General features: G+C 44.2%; 1 protein-coding gene across 2 annotated transcripts in view; it reads left to right on the forward strand.

Moving 5' to 3' along the window:
- basp1 (brain abundant, membrane attached signal protein 1) overlaps positions 1–19,303 on the forward strand; it is a 59,150-nt gene that overhangs the window by 29,075 nt on the left and 10,772 nt on the right. The window contains exon 1 of one of the 2 annotated variants that reach the window (XM_036131210.1): positions 11,223–11,228. The exons of the other annotated variant lie outside the window; for it this stretch is intronic. The gene's annotated coding sequence lies outside the window, so the exon portion shown is untranslated. Of the gene's footprint in view, positions 1–11,222; positions 11,229–19,303 lie in introns of those variants that run through there. 2 annotated transcript variants of the gene reach the window in all.

A 19,303-nucleotide genomic window follows, 5' to 3' on the forward strand; every position in this document is an offset into this window, starting at 1 on the left:
CAGACACTGTGTGTGATAGCACTCACTGTAAAATAGGGTTTTACTTATTTAAAATGATTACAGCTTCAAACTGTCGTTACCGTGCTAGATCGATGCTAATGACATCAATAAAACAGCAGTTTCTGGGTTTATAGACTTCCGAGCATTTTGGGATAAAGAAAACCAGCCAACATTTCCAACTCTAGAATACTGAAAACAACGACTTTACCTTCCTGTTATCTCTCAAAAGTCTCTCTCTCTCTCTTTCTTATAGCCTTAATGAACTGCGACTAACTTCAGGTCCTCCAAACCACAGTATTTATGGTACTTCAAATGTTCCCCCACTATTGCTGCTCTGCTCAGTCATCGGTTATTTATATTAGCAGTAAAGTAACGTTGCACTCTGTGTGAGATAGCAGCCACTGTAAGACAATATTTCGGCCTTCGTATTATCTACTAAAAGCCTTCTCCCCTCAGTAACAACTGTCACACTGAAGAGTGTTCTTTTCAGTGCAGTCTGGCTGCATTGACGCTTAATGTGCGCAGCCATCAGAAAAAAAATTGGATTTTTAAACTTCTGACTGTGCCAGTCACCAATCCTGGTTGTTAAAATCATCAGATTATAATAACCAGCTCATTTCTCTGGGTATCTCTTGTAATAAATGTAAAACAATCCTCAGAGGTTACTCTAATAACGATGTAGTAACTTCATGAGGAAATCAAAAGTCAAATTGTTTCCCCATTCTCCTAATCATGCATCCTGTAAAGATCCAGTGACACGTCGAGCTGAAACAGCAAAGTCCTCTTTTTTAGCTTTGTTTAATCTTCCTCCCTGTTTACCACCTGTAATTCCTCTCCTCAGACATTGATCTAACGTGTAAATGAGGATGTTATCTGCGCAGGGAAGCATCTTTCATCATGTTCTGTGCAACGGAAAGCAACGAAACCAGAGAATCAGCTCAGACTCTTTGTCACTGCGACGCGTGGAGCAGCCGAGCAGAACAAATGTTGTCTCTCTGCAAGGCTGCTTGTGCTCGGCCGAAGGTGTCACATCTATTTGTCTGCCTGCTCTCTGACTGTGTGTGTGTGTGTGTGTGTGTGTGTGTGTGTGTGTGTGTCTGCAGCCAATAAGCTCTTTTCAGCTTTGTCTCCCTGCATTCATCTCTGGCGGACTTGATCACAGCCTCTGGAAGCAAAAGCATTTCTTACGGCCACAACCGGCACGGCGCCCTGCCTGGTTTCACCAAAAAAAAGCTTTTTTTTTTAATCTGCTTGGAAATAAAAAAAGCTAACTTTTACACAAATAGGACGATATTGTCACAATTTAACTTTTCCGTTCCATTTTTATTTCAGTTGGGTTTATTTGTAGTAACTTACAGTCATCCCTCGGCAGACTGGCTGTCGTTTTTAATCCCTGCAGCATGTGTTACGGTAATAATCTGAAACTTGCCTGTCCTGATCCACTGACTTTCCTCTTTGAATTGATTTTGTTTAATTTGGGATGAAATGAATAAGTTTATCTGTCTGCTGCATGGTGTGATAAAGTGCGAGCGAGCAGCAGAGATAACGCTGGTGTCTTCCTGTTGCACAACCCGCATCAGGCAAACGCTTCCTTAGATTCTTCTTATAAAGCGACTCAGTAGCTCAACTCTTGGCTGTGGCAATTTCCTGCAGAGCCAAATAGACAAAAAAACAAATAACTTCCTCGGGTCCGTTCCCCGTGATCATAAATAAAGGCTATCTTAGCTATGATGTGAAGAGTTTTAGTTCAGGTGTTTCACTGCTAAAGCTAAAGCTTTCCCTCCAGTCTTTATGTGCATCCATTAAATAAATGTGGTGAAAGGTATTTTAAACGTTAAACTTAAAAATAGCAATTCTTAAATGTTTAGTGGTGGTGTTCTAGTTAGCAAACCACTTTGGTTATGGATACTGAAACTGCATAACCCTGAATGAGGTTCCAAAGTAGTCAGCTAGTCATAAACATGAACGTACATGAAAATGAAAGAAGGTTAAAGTTGTGCAAATTGTGCAGCTGTGATAAAGGAACATTTATTTAAATTTTCACACATAAGGGCTGCCCTGTTCTTTTAGCGCCCAACATGTGAAAACCAACATGCAGCTTCAATAGCTGCATGATTCACGGTTCTGTCAGATGAGATCGGACTCAGCAGCTGCAAATTCTGCAAATTTATATAAAATGGGAGAGTTTTCCCCAAACCAACCTGGTTTAAAAGTTTAAAAGAAATGTTTGTAAAAGTGCCTCAAACTAAAAGCAATTCTGCTCCACATTCAATTCAATTCAATTCAATTTTATTTATATAGCGCCAAATCATGAAACATGTCATCTCAAGGCACTTTACAAAGTCAAGTTCAATCATATTATACAGATTGGGTCAGATTATACAGATTGGTCAAAAATGTCCTATATAAGGAATTTACACATTTACACTATTTTACTACCTACTACAGAAATTAAGTTCCTTTTATTTAGAAAACAGGTCTGATGTTTGTGTCATTCGTCAGTGATAAACCTGAGCGAGCAAAGCTCTCATGAGGTTCCACCAGGGTCTTTATTCCATACCTGTCTGCTCCTGCTAGCTCAGCATTCAAACATCTCCACACCTGTCCTTACTAACCATAACCTTACAGCTTGGTCACTGGCTCAGGGCGTCCAGAATGCTCTTTATACCAATTGCATGTAAACAAATTTCCCTTAGGCAAAAATCTCCAGCCATGTTAAATCACCACTGAACTAGCCTGAGCAACAGAGGAACCTGAAGCGCCATGTAAAGTGCTGCTGTCAGAGAAAATGGAGCACATGGTGCAATCATTACATCTCTGCACTGGCTCCATGTAATTATTTAATTTATATTTCATTATTATTACCATATAAAGGCACTAAGTGGTTTTGGTCCAACTGAGAGTTACTTATCCGATCCTATTAAACCTCTAAGGTCTTCAGAGGACCTGCGTTTTGGACCAGAACCGAGGCAGGGTCCAGTTTTCTGTGCTCCTGGAGCTCTGGAACGTATTCCAGGGATTTGCAGGAACTGTTGCCACCTTTAAATGAGAACTGAAGCCGTTAGTGGTTACATTGGTAAAAGCTAAAGATACTTTTATATTTGCCCCCAACACGCTGGACAGGCAGCCAATCCGCTGCGGGACCAACAAAAAGGTGTTGGAACTCTTTGGAGAACCCCGGCCTAGATTTGAACCAGCAACCCTAAGGCCAGCCATGTTCCCTGATCCCTGCTGGATCCTCAAGCTGCCGAAGCTTTTGGTCCTGAAGAGCAGTCAGTAATCAGTTATTAAACCCTGCAGCTCTCCTGCATACAGGCGTAAATCGTTCCCATCGCTGACGTCTGGCTTGCTCCTCGTTGACTTCCCTCGTTTGGAATAATTGGAGCTGATTATTGTTTTTTTTCCAAGAAGAGATGTCCTGTTTTTAAACGGACTCGCTCCACTTTCTATTCCCAGAGACGCGTGATTTCCCAGAGGATGCGAGTCCTCAGAGGGTTTGGCTGCTATTTATGGAGTAACAACATCCACATAAGTTGAATGCTCCCAACGAGGCTGATAATTACCGTTTTTTTTTTTTTTTTTTAATGCTCTCCAGTCTTCATGGAGGGAGAGGCCACAAGTTTAAACTGCACGCTTCCAACAACCCAAATGATCAACTAGTTTTTTCACAGGAGGTTTTCTCTCAGGAACAAACCGTCATCCCAGGTCTGACCACGGTGAAGCCTGCATGGACAGCAAAGGCCTGCAGGAAATAAACCCTTCGGCTCGTCTGCAGCAGGAATGAAGATCCGTTAAACCTGAAAGTGACGCATAGATGGAGCCTGGATGAACGGCCGCTTCAAATGTAGAAGCTTTGGTGTGAAAGTGGAAAATAAGACCGTCATTATCTGTATGGCACATTTCAGTACAGAGGCAATGCAAAGTGCTTTACATGATTAAAATATAGGAAAATAAAACAATAAAAGCAAGTAGGAATAAAATGTAGAAACAAAATAGAACATGGGAGAATAGAAACTGAATTCAGACTTTAAGAACAGTTGGACTACAAAGTAGAACTAATGATGTTTCTGTGAAAACTGTTTAACTAGAACAGTCGAAGGCAATCCTAAACAAATGTGTTTTTAATCTGGATTTAAAGGAACTCAGGCTTTCAGCACTTTTACAGTTTTCTGGAAGTTTGTTCCAGATCAGTGGAGCATAGGAACTAAATGCTGCTTCTCCATGTTTGGTTCTGGTTCTGGTTCTAGGTATGCAGAGCAGGCTGGAGCCAGAAGACCTGAGTGGTCTGGAGGGTTGATGCACTGATAACAAGTCTGATGTATTTAGGTGCTAATTCAGGGATTTATAGACTAACAGAAGGATTTTAAAGTCTATTCTCTGAGATACAGGGAGCCATGGAAGGACTTCAGAACCAGGTCCATGTTCTCTACGTTCTTAGTCTTAGTGAGGACTTCAGAACCGGGTCCATGTTCTCTACTTTCTTAGTCTTAGTGAGGACTTCAGAACCGGGTCCATGTTCTCTACGTTCTTAGTCTTAGTGAGGACGCGGGCAGCAGCGTTCTGGATCAGCTGCAGCTGTCTGGTCCACTTTTTAGGCAGACCTGTGAAAACACCGTTGCAGTGATCAGTTCTACTAAAAATAAACGCATGGATTAGTTTTTCTAGATCCTGCTGAGACATCAGTCCTTTAATCCTAGAAATGTTCCTCAGGTGATAGAAAGCCGACCTTGTAATTGTCTTTAGATGCTTTTGGAGGTTCAGGTCTGAGTCCATCACTACTCCCAGATCGGCGGTCACTAGCCACTGATCAAACCACCAGGAATATCCAACAATAAGCTGTTCTCTGGCAGAAGCCATCAGATTCCCGGCCCGCAGCACCACAGTCCTCTACCTTACTGAGCGATGGACATCAGCTGCTTCTAAATATTTTACATCAGACCCATTATTTGTTGATAAAAAAAACTCAATCTGCTCACACCAGTCGCTTGTGTCCTGGAAAGGCTGCAAGTTCCCCCGGTTTGAATCCCACAGGCCGCCACCCTGGGTCCCTGAGCAAGACCCTGGGTCCCTGAAGCCTCCCCAGTGACCACACAGTGGCGGCCCCCAAGGGTTAAAAGCAGAGGACAATAACAATAACCATTATTAGCTACCTTGACAGCTTTAAGCAGCTTTCTAGGAAATATTTAAAGATCCAAAAACTTTGAAAATAACAGAAAAGCCCCAAAAGTAGCAGCCGGAGAGGTTTGACCTGTTTCCCCTTCTGTGGTCTGAATGTGTGGCAGCAGAAAAAAACAACCGAAGATTATGAGAAATCAGACACTTTACGCTTTGGCTCTGAGAAAACAAAGTTTATTCTCTGTCTAAGTTGTTTTTTTTATCAGATTTATTTAAAAAAAAGAGAAACATTCAGTATCGATTTCTGGAAGCTGGAGACATGTAGTCCAAGTGTGGGAGGCAGAAGAAACTTCTTTGGGTTTATTTTCTTTCTCCAAGGTGGCTTTTTCTTTCACGCTCAAATTAAGCGTTCAGGGGCGTTTCATTACAACAAAAACAGGAGTTTGACCTTCACATTCTGCTGCACCGCTGATAGACACAGCAGCCCGTTCCCCGCCGCTCCTCTGGAAGGCCGGCGTCTGAAAGCCCGACCGTAGGAGGACGTTCTGAGGCGTGACATTTACAGGCTGGACCCGCCGACGCGAGAGGAAAGCAGACCTGAAGTGGGATGAGGTCAATGTAAACAGATCATAAAGATGGCTTCACACCACTTAACAAGCTGACAGCTGAGGGCTGGAAGAGCCGAGCGTTTAGCAGCAGATCAAAAGTTCAAGTCTGAGCGTCCTGCAGGAGGAAGTCCTGCCGAAGGGGAAGAGAGATGTGCTTCATTCTGGGGTTTCAGTCATTTCACTGTTTCCCTTTTACTCCTGAATGTGGTCAATTGTTCTGCAATAACTGCAATTCATCAATAAATGTGATGGATTTACGAAAATAAGGCACGGACGAGCGCTTTTTCACACCGTTCTGCTCCGAAATACATCAGCAGCTCCTCTCAGCACGTTAAATTATTCATTAGTTTCTACTTTCCTACATATTCTGATAAAATCAAAGTAGTAATTAACCTTAAAATACATTTAGTTAAAGTGAAAAATGAAATTAATGCAGTAACATAAAAAAATTTACAGCTACAGACAAATAGACAAAAAAGTATTTTTTTTTTTTATAAATGTGTACCAGACGACCCCGGTATATGTTGCTTTGCTCTGGTGTAAAGTCTGAGAAGCTCAGAACTAAATCCACTAAATGAACAACGACGCTGCTGTCGCTCACTGGACCGCTGTCCTGCACTGCAAAAACAGAACTTAAAATAAGTAAAATGTTCTTAAAATTATTGTATTTGTCCTTGATTTGAGCAGCTAAATAAGATGATTTGCCAATGGAATAAGATGTTTGCACTTAAAATAGGAACAATTCATCTCAATCATCTTATTTCAAGTGCAGGATGTCTAATTATCTTATTTTAGGGGTCAAAATACTCATTTAATTGGCAGATAATCTTATTTAACTGCTCAAATCGAGCATAGTTACACTAACTTTAAAAACATTTTACTTATTTTTAGATCCGTTTTTGCAGTGTGCGGCTGCATCCCATTTTGTGCAGAAGACGAACGGTTTCCCACATTAAACGCTGGTTTCCCCGTCGGTGCGGTGACTCAGGCTGAAACCTGTGCCGTCAGCGCTCAGCGTCTCAGGAGACGCTGATGTGAGCGACGGCGACTGTCACCCTGCGAGTAAATCACTCCCTAAACGATTCCCCAGGCGGTCTCGTGATTGCGCTCATTGCCGCTGATAACGTGCGATCTGGGAGATCTTCTGGCTCTTTGCTGCTGCTGGATGCTTTGGTCCGCTTCCTCCTGCTGCTGCGAAGGAGAGCTCCCGTAAAGAAGTAACTCCACCGTCCAGCCGCAGACCGTTTGCTCTCATCCGTATCTGGCCGGGCCTCCCGCCCCGCGGCATCTAGCTGAACATATTCTACATCGCATGTTGTCCTATGAATATGTGATGAATCAGAGCCGCCGGAGGCTGCCAGTTATCCGCAGGTTCAGCAAAAAGGACCTAGATCCCTCGCCCCACTGTACACAGCAAGCTTCTTTTTTTTTTTTACATCTTTGTTTAGCTGCTGCAGTTTTTCCACTTCATTTACATTTAACCCTGCATGACCAAATGAAAGGTTCCTATCTACCCAATGCTCTCAGTTTTATAGCAATTTTAAAAGGCCAGTCTGAACCCGATGTGCTCAAACAGAGCAGGACACACAAAAGTAAAACGGTAAGAAAAACCTAAAAGCTCTGATTTATAAAACGTGTCCACTAAGCAGGATGATGACCCATATTTATGTGGGAGGAGCAGGAAGGTAAAACACCTCCAAAGGTCACTGATGGAGATCTGCAGCAACTCCAGCACTGCTTCATGACTTTTCTGTCCGTCGCTAAATGCTACCGGCCCTTTAAGTGGAACTGGCAGCTTATCAGCAACAGACCGTCCAACCGAGGCGAATCAACACATTGAAAATGGTTCCTTAGATCCCAGTGGGACAAATTGCAGAAATGAAGTGCGAGGCACCAGGATGGACTGAAAGAACTGAGCAGAAGTCCAGTGGCCTCCGATTTAAGCCTGTTTTGCTGTTGCTTAAATAAAGCTTAAATAAAAAGCACTGGCTGTTAACTACGGCGGAGGATCCGTCATGCTGCGGGCCTGTTCCTCTTCCAAAGGCCGCAGGAACCTTGTAAGAGGACAGGATATCATCAACCCTTTGAAATACCCGGACTTTTTAAACGCAAATCTGTTGGAAAGTGTAAATGTGTCATCCATGACAAAACTGCTGCTGATCCAAAACAAAGTGTCAAATCCAGACAGAAAGGGTTCACCTGACCCAAAACCGTCCCCCCTGAAGATCTTTAGAGAACCAGGAGTCCGAACTCGGCTCGTTGCTTTCGTTTTATGCAAAGAGGAACGGTCAGATTGTAGAAACAATGATTTGTTCTTTCATCCCTCAGTGTGAGTTTATGCCTCTGATATAACAGCTTAATTTAACTTTATCGGGGGGCACGGTAGGATGCTTGATAGACAATTTATAAACGGAGACGACAGATGGGAAACTTGAGGATGAAACCGCTTGAATAATGAATCATACTCTATTGTCTGCGCTTTGTTTCAAACTGACCCTGCTTTCTGTGATTGTCTGCTGAGTTGAGCCTGTTGAGGTCAGATAAAGGTCAGATAAATCCGGGTGACGGACCGGTTGGACTCTGTGTTTAAACTCTGCATGGCGCCAGTGAGGCTGTCTGCTGCCCGCCCCTCACTGAGGAAAGTCTAAACTGTGTTGCTCTCATCTGCAGCCGGACTCTTTGGTTGGGTTTACATGTGGAGTCTGGTGGGCCCCATCAGGCTGACGGTCTGCTGCCTCACAGAGAGGAGCTGTGGGCCGGTCATGCATGTTCTTCAGACACCCTGTCCCTACCTGTCAGTAATAAATCCTTTATGGGAGATGTAGACCATCGCTCTTTCTTTCACGCTGATCACCAGCCAGGTCACACACTGCTGTGGGACGGCAACCAGCTCTCTCTGTTGGGGGCGAGGACAGACGTCTCAGGGGACAGAGTCCAGTCCCTGAACATGGGGGCTGTCCCTGGTTTCTGATTTTTTTTTTTTTTTTTTTTGTTCTCCATCTCTCTGAATTTAGGTTTTCCCCAAAGCTAGCAAGCGTTGTTGTTGCACATCACCACACCGCCTCCGCCAAAAGCCGATTGGTGTTTGGAGAGGTGGTTTGGAGGCAAAGGAATATTCAACCAAAGCCGATTTCATATGGACCAGACTTAAAAATGCACCGTGTTTTTTAGTTTTATATTTCTGAATATACGTATAGGCATACCTCTCAAGTTTTGACGATTGTTGAGAGTGAGATTGTTGACGGGGGTGGGGGTGCTGTTGTTCGATTGAAGATGGTCCAACGGGGCGGGGGGTTTGGGGGTGCTGTTGTTCGATTCAAGGCGGTCACTATTTTACACGGACTTTAATAACACATGCAGACTTACCATTTAATTCGCACACAACACGGACCGTAGAAGTGCTTCACTTTGGATGAGGGAACCTTGTTTGCGCGGCGCCGGTCCTTGCAGCTGTGTTACCGCTACTACTGGACGTGCGGAAACCATTGTACCGCAAATTGGTTCCGCCATGACGTGAAGCGTCCGTACGCGTGCGTTTCAAGAGTGAGATTTTCATTGTAAGATTGAGATTTTCAAAGTAATGCGTGTGAGCGTGTGCAATTGATGAAATGCGTGTGTCACACGGTCAATGCGTGAGAGTTGAGAGCTATGCGTATAGGCCTCCCAGCCTCTCTGATTAAACTCTCTGTTTTACTATTAGACATGTGACTGACTTTCTGCAAGAAGGTCCTAGGCTCAACTCCCAGTCTGGGGTCTGTCTGGAGGACGTTGGCATGTTTTCCCTGTGCGTGAGAAACATCCTTCCACAGTCTCAAAGCATGTCTGTTAAAACCCTGTTTACACCACCCTTTTTTAACCGTGCCGAGAACGGTCTGAGCTCGTTAACTGGGATAACTTTTCAGTGAAAATGGATCGCAAACTGAACTGAACTGAGCCAGACACAACCGGACCGCGCTAAATGCAGCCCAGTTCCAGGGATGGGCTCGGCCCGGCTTTTCTGTTGCTCAGTTCTCAGATAACAAAGAGCGCATGAGCAGACCGCGTCATCTCCTTACGGTCAGCTGACTAATTTTGCGGTTTCAGACATTCATAATAATACTAGCTTCCCTACCGTGCCACACGGTTTCCAGTGATGATTCTGCTTAGCAGTGTGATGAACCTCATCGTCTGTCGTTGTTTCCTGCTTCTGTAAATCCTGATTAGACGTTCGTTTGTCTTATCCACCTCTCAAAAGCCGACTCCGTCAAGTAAATTAACCAAAGGTTGCCTTCTTCGCCTGACTCTCCGCAAACAACAAAGTATCACAATTATGACCAAGAATAACTTCCTGAATGTTACGGACGCCGCCATTTTGATTTCCTTGAATCCCTCCTTCAATCCCAGAGAGCAGTAGTACCGCAGATCGTCACTAGGAGGCGAGGAACCATGATAGCGTGATGTGTAAATGGTCGTAAGAACCAAGCTCGGTCCGAACTCCGCATGGATCGGTTAAAAAAGGGGAGTGTAAATGGGGCTTAAGTTGCTACGTTGATCGGTGTGAGTGTCTCTGTGGTGAAGTGGTGACTTGTCCAGGGTGGACCAATGACGGCTGGGGATACGCACCAGTGACCCTGCATGGACGATGGATGGAGGATAATTATGCTCACCCCAAAAAACAACTATTTATTTATAATTAGTCATTGCATAACATTTAAAACCAATGCGAAACTAAGAGAACCCTGAAGCAAATCAGGCAAGTGTTTACTGTCTAAGAGGAACAAGCATCAGCTTCCTTTTCACCTACTGGGAGCAATGAGGCAGAATTGGCTTCATTTAAAGGACATGAAGATAATGAGTGCATGTCAAGATTGTTTAATCAATTAACATTGCTTAGAATTTAAAAAGTAAGGCAACCTAATTCTAAAAATTCTTTAAATGTAACAATTATGTTGCCTTACTTTTAAATCCCTGATATATAGAGGTATATATTTAGGGGTTTAATGGGATGTTGTTTTGTTGTTTTAATATTTGAACACATGCAGGAAGTTTATGTGAGGAACTAAGAGTGCAATGCAGCGTTCTGTGGGGCCACTTTACAAAGTGACACCAAAAACAAAAAACAAAAAGCTAAACAAAGGACTCTCAACTATCAGTGAACTCTGCTTTTTGGGAACCTAACCGTGGAGCGAACCAGAACTTTAGGTCAGACGTTCATATCTTCCATCAGCAGTAGGCCATGTAGCTTTTTAGCATTTGACTGAATTACTCGCCTCAAACACGAAAAAAAAAAACAGATGAAGCTCACCTGGAACACTGCATTGTCTGATTGTTAACAACTTTAACGTAATTTAAATAATTTTCCTCCGTCCAGTCCATGGCTTTACCCTCATAATCAAACCTAATCTGTTGTTTCTGTAGTGGCGAGCGTTCTCTCTTGGTTGAAGCGAACCAAAATCGTACCGATCCGTGAATTTAAAACGTTACTCTTAATATTTGTGTAGTTATTAAATTATTTTTCAATGCACAGTTTTTCTCTCAGGACACCCAGGAAGGTGACGGCTGCCAGGCGGCCGCTCATTATGGCTTAAAGTTGAATCAGACTACATGAACAGAGGTGTTGGTGTTAATGAACTGCTGCTGAGTGAGTAATAAGGCTCATCTGGGGAATACTGCAATCCTGTGGATACATGGCTGGAAAAATGCAGTAAAACAGCAACATTCTAAAATACAATTCTAATTATTCTCACCTGATTTTATTTATTAATATTTTTTTTACTTTACATTTGCCTGAATTCTGCTATAATAAATGTTTAGGTAGGCAGGCCTAAGTGATGTCACATTGTTGATCTTCATTTTTCATCATTAAGACCAGTTTATCGGGATGTGTTGCAACGTTTAAGCAGTTGCTAATGTTTGCTGGATCCTGACAAGTTTCTAGAGTGAATTATCACTTATTGCAAGTAACCTTAGCAGGAGAGAGGCGGCGTGTTGCTTTGGGTTGGGTCCTGTCTAGGTGTCTCTCTGGGTTGTGCAGGATGGCAGGATGGAGCAGGAGGTGGATCCATTACTCTGAGCTTCGTCTGCTGTTGCTCAGCCCTGCTGGCATAAATGAGCCGAGTCAAAAGACGAACCTCCCGTTTTACTGCGCCATCTCTCACCTCTGGTCATGGGCTTTTATTCATGAAAAAAGGATCAAACTGTTGAATATGGGCTGAAATGAGCGTAACTTCAGAGGTAGAGAGGGTGCATCGTCCGAGGAGAACCTGGAGCTGGCAGCTTCAAAATGAGTGAGCGGAGGTTGGCTGCGATTCTGAAACAGAGAGTCCTGCGAGTTGCAGTCTTTTTGGGTAGTTTCTTCCACACCTCTGCTTTCTGAAAGCTTCAGGAAGGGCTGGAGACTGTCGCTGGGGAGATGGATACAACCCAAGCTTGGACAAGTGATGGGAGCTTCGTCTCACACTCAAGAACCGTCAGGATCTCGGTTCTTCTTCTGTCTGTACCCCAGCGGACCGGTCTGCAACACTCCTGAAGTTTGCAGACGACCCCGCTGTCATTGGTCTGATTAAGAGCAGCGATTAATCGGTGGGTCGGCAGCCAGAACCACCTAGAGCTTAACCAGCTCAGCAGAGATGATGGTGGTCCTTTCTCAGGACCTGAGCTGGTCCTCACACACAGACATTGTGTTTCTTTGTAGGTGAGAAACTCCAAGTCTTTCAGTTTGGATGACCTCCTTGCCATCACCCTAATCTTTAGCCCCCTCCATGGATCACCAGATTCAAGTTGAGACTCTTTAAAACGTAAATATTACTTCCCGTCAGAAGGAACGTTTGAGTAGAATTAAAAGTTTACTACGAAGATAAATTGGCCAATGTTATGAATTATTTTCAGCTTTACATTCCAAACTATACATTTTTAGAAACCTCCAACTAAAAGGCTGATTGTGCTCTAAAAGTGAAGCCTGTTGTCAGCCTGACTAATGGATGGTGACAGTCCTGGCTGACTGAGTTCACCGCCCCTCACGCGGTCCCTCCTCAGCGGGAGACAGACAGAGGCCGGGTCCCCATCAGGACGCTCTGACCGAGGCTAACGCCGCCGGATTAGTCTCTTACTTTAGAATGAGTTCCAAACAGAAAGCACATTTAGTATTAATCCAGAAGCCATGAAAGTCTAAACCAGACAGAGATTCTCTGAGGCTTGTTCTCCAGACACTGCTGTCTGTCCCCGGCTGCTGTTTGCAGCAGGTTGGAGACCATGGAAATACCAGGCAGGCCTTGTTTTTTTTTTTTTCTTCTTCTTCCCGTCTTCGTCCTCGGCCGCCCCGAGTCTCTTCTCTGTCTGAGAAAACAGCGAGTGGGCCGAAACGGCGAACGCATCTGACAAATCCAATCAGTCACATTAACCGCGGGGCTGATGGGATCGACTGTCTCTGCGAGCGGCCTCAGTGGACGGCTCTGGTGTGTGCGTTCATCTAGCATTCAATACTTTCAGCCGAGATAGCGTTAAGCTCTATATTTACCGCTGAGTTTCCATCTGCACAGAGACTAAACTATAAAAACGGAGGTTTTACTAAACAAAGCGAGCGTTAGCCGTGTTGCTCGGCAGATTGTTCTCTGTACCTGCTGAAGCTTCGGCAGCACCTGAACCTTAAAGGCTGACCCGGATGTGTCTGATAAGAAGAGAACACCATCAACATTTTACAGGAAAAAAAACCCCAAGGTCAGAGACTTCACAGACTTTCACAGTAAATCAAGGATGGAGCGACTAAAGAAGTAGAAGAATGTGTGGGCATGACTGCCTCGGCTGAAACACTGTGCCGGCAAAATAAGACAAGGATAACATCCACCAAGCCAGAGACTGAGCAATAATGTTTATTTTCAAACACATTTCCTTTTCTTTTATAGAGTTAAATGTTGTTTTGCAATGGTTCTACTCTGATGATGTTCTGTCAAGATCTGAGTAAATTGTCTAAGCATCAACATGATTAACGATCATCTTAGTCAACACAGGACGAGTCTGGGATGTATTTTTTTTTAAAAGAGAACTGCACAATCCTTTTTTAACTTTCCTAGATGTGAGGAAGTTTTTAGTCTGTTGAGGAATTAAAATGTAAGTGTGATCAATTTTGGCAGATTTTGTGGAACATCGGGTCCAGTCATGTCTGAGCTAAGTATGTTTAGGGCAGTGGCAACCAGTGCCCTCACATGTTATAACACGGCCATATTTTCTATCAGACCACCCACTCTGGCTGTGTCTGGTGGGTATGCGACACTCCAAGGTGTGTATTGGGGTCAAGGGAGTGGAGTTAATTTTATTCCAATGTGTCAGGCTGGTCTGCATCACTTTTGCTGGGCGTCACTGTCTTGCCCTATTTTCCTATTTAAGGATGAACTGGCTATCGCATGGTCAGATCATGATTAACTGAAATATTAAGAAAGTAGGTCATGCTGTATCTGACATCCCAAGGTGAGTGAACCTTCACTGATGCAGACAGAGCGTTTGCATAGTATTGCATGAGATGGTTTTATTTTTGCTGCAATATTTGAGTCGCAGTGGTGTAAGTTGGCCCTGTAGCACTGCATGTTCAGTTTAATTCAATTAAATTTTCAATTCAGTTTTATTTATATAGCGCCAATTAACAACACATGTCATCTCAAGGCTCTTTCCAAAGTCAGACTCCATCAGATCCTCCAGGTTGGTGAGAAAGTTTCCTCTCTAAGGAAACCCAGCAGGTTGCATCAAGTCTCTCCAAGCAGCATTCACTCCTCCTGAAAGAGCGTAGAGCCACAGTGGACAGTCGTCTGCATTGTTGATGGCTTTGCAGCAATCCCTCATACTGAGCATGCATGAAGCGACAGTGGAGAGGAAAACTCCCCTTTAACAGGGAGGAGAACCTCCAGCAGAACCAGAACCAGGCTCAGTGTGAACGCTCATCTGCCTCCACCCACTGGGGCTTAGAGAAGACAGAGCAGAGACACAGAAAGCACAGAAGCTCACATTGACCCAGGAGTACTTTCTATGTTAGAGAAGACAGAGCAGAGACACAGAAAGCTCAGAAGCTCACATTGACCCAGGAGTACTTTCTATGGTAGATGGTAATAACGGATGATCTGCCTCCCCTGATGATGTCACAGCTAAGAGAACACCAGACCAGGTGTACCTTCTATGAAGAGAAAAATGACAGAGAACAAAAAGTTAAAAGCTGAAATAACAACAAACAATGCAGATTGGAGAGCAGTAGGAGAACTCAGTAGAGCGATATAAATAGTGTACATGGCAGGTGAGAGCTGCAGTGCTCATCCTAAAGATTTATTTTTAAATATCTGTGGTATCGTGGCTTAGCTAGGGGAGCAGCTGCTACAGTGTCAAATGCATAGCAAGGTGGTGCCAAATGATTGTTTAAATAAGACAACATATATTCCTATTCCATTGAATTGTGAGGCAGATGTGTGTGATCATTGTCCTGGTGTTGACCATGATCCAGTGTGGGCTTTAGCTCTCACAGAGGCTCTCACATTCCTCTCCAGAACCCTCTGGAGATCAGAGAAGCTAGCGATCAATGCCTGCATGGTGCCCAGGTCCAACGGTTAGGGCCAACCCTCCCCTCCTCACCATCACCACTGTGCTTTCAAGTCTATATGAAGAGTTTGAGCTGATATGCTGGGATTGGTTACAATTGCTATAAAATGGCGCTGAGCACTACTTTCAAACATCTCCCTGCTTCGTGCTTCATTCAGATGCAACTTTGTAATCCTAAATAGCGCTGCTGTCTTGTTTTTAGAGAGATTTTCTCCTTCGTCTTTTCCTGACAAGCCAATCCTCTCGTAAGCTTAAACATTTCCTATGCTAACTGAGACATTTAGAGTTGGAGCTCTCGGGGCTGTTTTTTCTTTTATTCCACTGAGAATTGCATGTTCTGACCTTGTGGTTGACCATAACAATCTCTCTATGGACGGTTTCCAAATGCTACAAACCTTCAGGGACCTCTCTCACTTTATCACAGTTAATCCAGCAGTGTCTAAATGTGTGAAGGCCCCCTGAAGCAGTATGGACGTCTGCATCAGTCCCAACACAATACTAGATCCCTCCTTACCAAAAAAAAACAATCAAAATGTTAGATTTTTCAATGGATAGCGGCCATCTTAGAAATGTTTCTCAGACACTTGGGTATATTTAAAGGCATGCAGATTGTTTCTACTGAGTAAGTCTTAATGGAGACATGGAGGTCACGTGAATGTCTGGGAGAGGCTGGATGCTGTGGAACCAAATGCCAGAGGATCCAGGGGGACGGTCATAATCTGTTTTGCCTTCCTGTTCTGTTTTGTTCGCTGTCAGTTTTCTGCGCCGCCAACAAAGCGTTCGGACAGATTTTGGTATTCACTTGTAAATGTCTGGGTGTGAAGCGTCTCAGAGCGCCTCGCTGGCTTTCATCTCTGCTGAGTGCGTCCTCTGACTCATAAGCAGCAGCTGAGCACACAGCGGCTCCCTGTACCCAGCTGATCAATACCCATTTCAAGCGCTGGAGTTTTGTCAAGCTCTATCAATTTGAGGATTGATCGTCTAAACGCCCACTAATGTGTGTGTGCGTGTGTTTATCGCCCCCGTTTAAGCACACATGGCAATGCTTGTAGGGTCAGTGTGGTTTTAAGCAAGGCAGACTGTTCTCCAGAAGCACCCACCCGGCTGATAATTACTGACTCATAAGTAATTACGCCGGCCGGTCAGTCATGGAAGACCGGAAGATGGTGTTACCGAATTTCTAAGATGCTGCTTCCTGGATGACTTGCTTGAAAACAAATGGTTGCAAAGGTGCGCTGAGTCTCACACATCTCTGGTTGACTCACAAATAAATAACGTTGGGCTGTGCAAAGGTTTTCAGCCTTCTTTGAGTTTTCTAAGTAGCCAGAAGTGGGGATGGGAATAGAAAACCGGTTCCTGTTCAGAACTGGTTCCGTGTTTTCCAATTCTGTGGCACCGTTTGGCAGCGCCGCTAAACGATTCTCTTCTCGATTCCGTCGTGCCGCGGCTCTTAGCAACACAACGTTAGCACGACTTTTTTTTACACAAGTTACGTCACGTTTTATACGCAAGTTACGCACACGGCGTTCAGTAAGCACGTGTGCGTAACTTGGGCACGACGTGACCAGGCTTAAAGCAAAACAAAAAAAAGCCGCCCCATCAGGGGAAGAGGTCGAAAGTTTGGTTTCATTTTAAGGAAGAGAAAGATGGCAACCAGGCGCTTTGCAATCATTGCAAAATGGCATATACATCCGCGGGAGGAAATAGATCCAACAGGCAGAAACACCTGCGCACACAACATGGCATACAATTTAACGAATGCCGTGTTTTCGATTCTTACCGGACAGAAGCTAAAGTTACGACCAGCATGGAAGGCAGCTCTGGTGGTAATTAGCTAGTTTTACGTCACTGGCTGGTTCCTAGTAAATCATATGCCATTTCTGGAAATAAACCAATTTCCTACCTCTAATTGGGGTTATTAAGGGAGTGTGCCTTTATCGTTAATCCAGCCCTTCCTTGGTAGCATGTTTAATTAGAACTACTGGTAGCTGGAATTACATTATTCTAGCTATTGAAATGGATGTAACAAAACATGCTACGAAGTAGCTCCGCAGTTCAGGGAGCGAGAGAAAGGTGATGCTCGTTTATTTAAATCAGGGGGATCCTTTTTTCCCCAAATTGGAATCGAAAAGAGAATCGAAAAGGAATCGAATCGTTTCACAGAATCGATAAGGGAATCGGAATCGTGAAAAACTTTTCAATTCTCAACCCTAGCCAGAAGTTCCCTCAGTCATTTAAAGGTGTCTTGCTGGACAGATCTCCAGGCTTTTAGAGGGTCTCCCTTTGGGCGTTTGGTAGTTTTGCCTCTCAAAGTCAGTCTGGTCTGTTAGCTGATCATTTTCAGGAGGATGCTTTGACCTTATGATCATTCAGGCTCAGATCATGTGGCCAACACTGCCATGGGAGCAACTCCTCCAGTCACCCATCCGTCTTGTTCATGCATCATAACCAAATTATTGTCTGCATCTTGACTTTGGGCTGGAGCAGTGCTAGCCTCGTGAAACCATCCTGATCTCGCGAGCTTTCAAGGTTTCACTCGCAGATCAGTCTGGCTACTTTCCGTTAAAGAGAATTTGGAGCCGTTCACCAAACGAACGTCCAATCAGCGTTGGCTTTGAGGCGGGTTGAGGTGTGACGCAACGAGAAGCGCGACAGTTCAGTCTAAAGAACATGGCGGCTTCAGCCGATGAAACTAGCGTTAGCGTGGCTATTGAGCAAGTTTTAATGGAATTACAGAGTATTTCTTCACTGAAAGAAGAGCAAAACACTGCTCTGGAGCCTTTTGTCAGAGGAAAAGATGTTTTTGCTCTTCTCCCGACTGGTTTCGGCAAGAGCTTGATCTATCAATTGGCTCCTCTTGTCGTGTTAGTACATCATATGCTTCGTTGATCTGATTGGTTTATTTGGCCCGTCTATCACCAACATAGGCCAATCAGCTAACCAGTATTTTCGCCCCTTCCCAAAATTACTTCAACGGAAGGTTTCCAGATGGATATGCGGAGCAAATCTATCTGGCGGCGTCAGGTTAGAGCAGTGCTGCCAGGCCACTTTAAAGCCTTATCCATAAAACGAACTGCATGTCACACATCTAAAAGGTGGGCGACATCGTTGGCATTACACCGCCGTTTCGCTCTTGGCGTTGGAAGGTTAACTTGGATTCATGAAGAGCCCAGGAAGGGTAAAATGTTTTCCTGCGTCTAATGGTCATCTGGTGAGGAGGCCTTGATATTTCAAACGTGTCCCTTGTGAGGTAAGACAAGACAAACAACTCAGCCAGTGTGTGGCGACCACCTTACCAGTCCATCTCATCTTTTGATCCATAAAAAAATGGGAAAATCTGACAGATTTTGGTACTGACACTTCTTTAAATTCTCGTGTCCTCTGATTTCATCTTATTTTTTAAGTGCAACTCCAAAAGAAAAACTCCGACAACCCTTCGGAGAACCTGGAGAACCACCGAGCAAGACGGCTCCTAAAGATCAGACCGAAGCCGCTTTAAATCGGTTGTTTTTACAGTTCAACAAAGTTTCTATTCTTAGATCTAACAGAATGAAAAACCAAGACCTCCACGGGAAAAAGGCGCTTTGGCGTTTTTTCCTGATGTGTAGCGCCTTCTAACAACCTTGTTCCTCTTTTTAATCTTTTGCCTGACAGATGATATTAGCCTCATGAAGCCAGAAGCTTCTCCAGACCGAGGAGTGTTTATTGTCGGACAGAAATAGACGTAGCCACTGGTCCTGCTGCTAGCTGTGACACTGGGGACCAGTACCAAATACCGCAGATGGTGCATTTTATGGCTGCTACGCTATTTTCTAGTTTACTTGCAGCTCAGCCAGCTCAGCCTAAGAATGTAGAAACTAAAGGCTGAGTGAGAAGGTGCTTTTTTTGTAAACCTCTCACCACTGCCTAAGCTTCCAATCAGCCGCGTCCAACGCCTCAAACCGCCTTAGATTGTTCTCCCAGCATCCTTTGTTTCCTTTTCTCCTCCACCTTAGCCCAGAGAGTCAGTACGGACTGTGTTTTCG

The sequence above is a fragment of the Fundulus heteroclitus genome, unplaced genomic scaffold (genome assembly GCF_011125445.2).
Source record: "Fundulus heteroclitus isolate FHET01 unplaced genomic scaffold, MU-UCD_Fhet_4.1 scaffold_42, whole genome shotgun sequence".
In the NCBI taxonomy this organism is placed as follows: Eukaryota; Metazoa; Chordata; class Actinopteri; order Cyprinodontiformes; family Fundulidae; genus Fundulus; species Fundulus heteroclitus.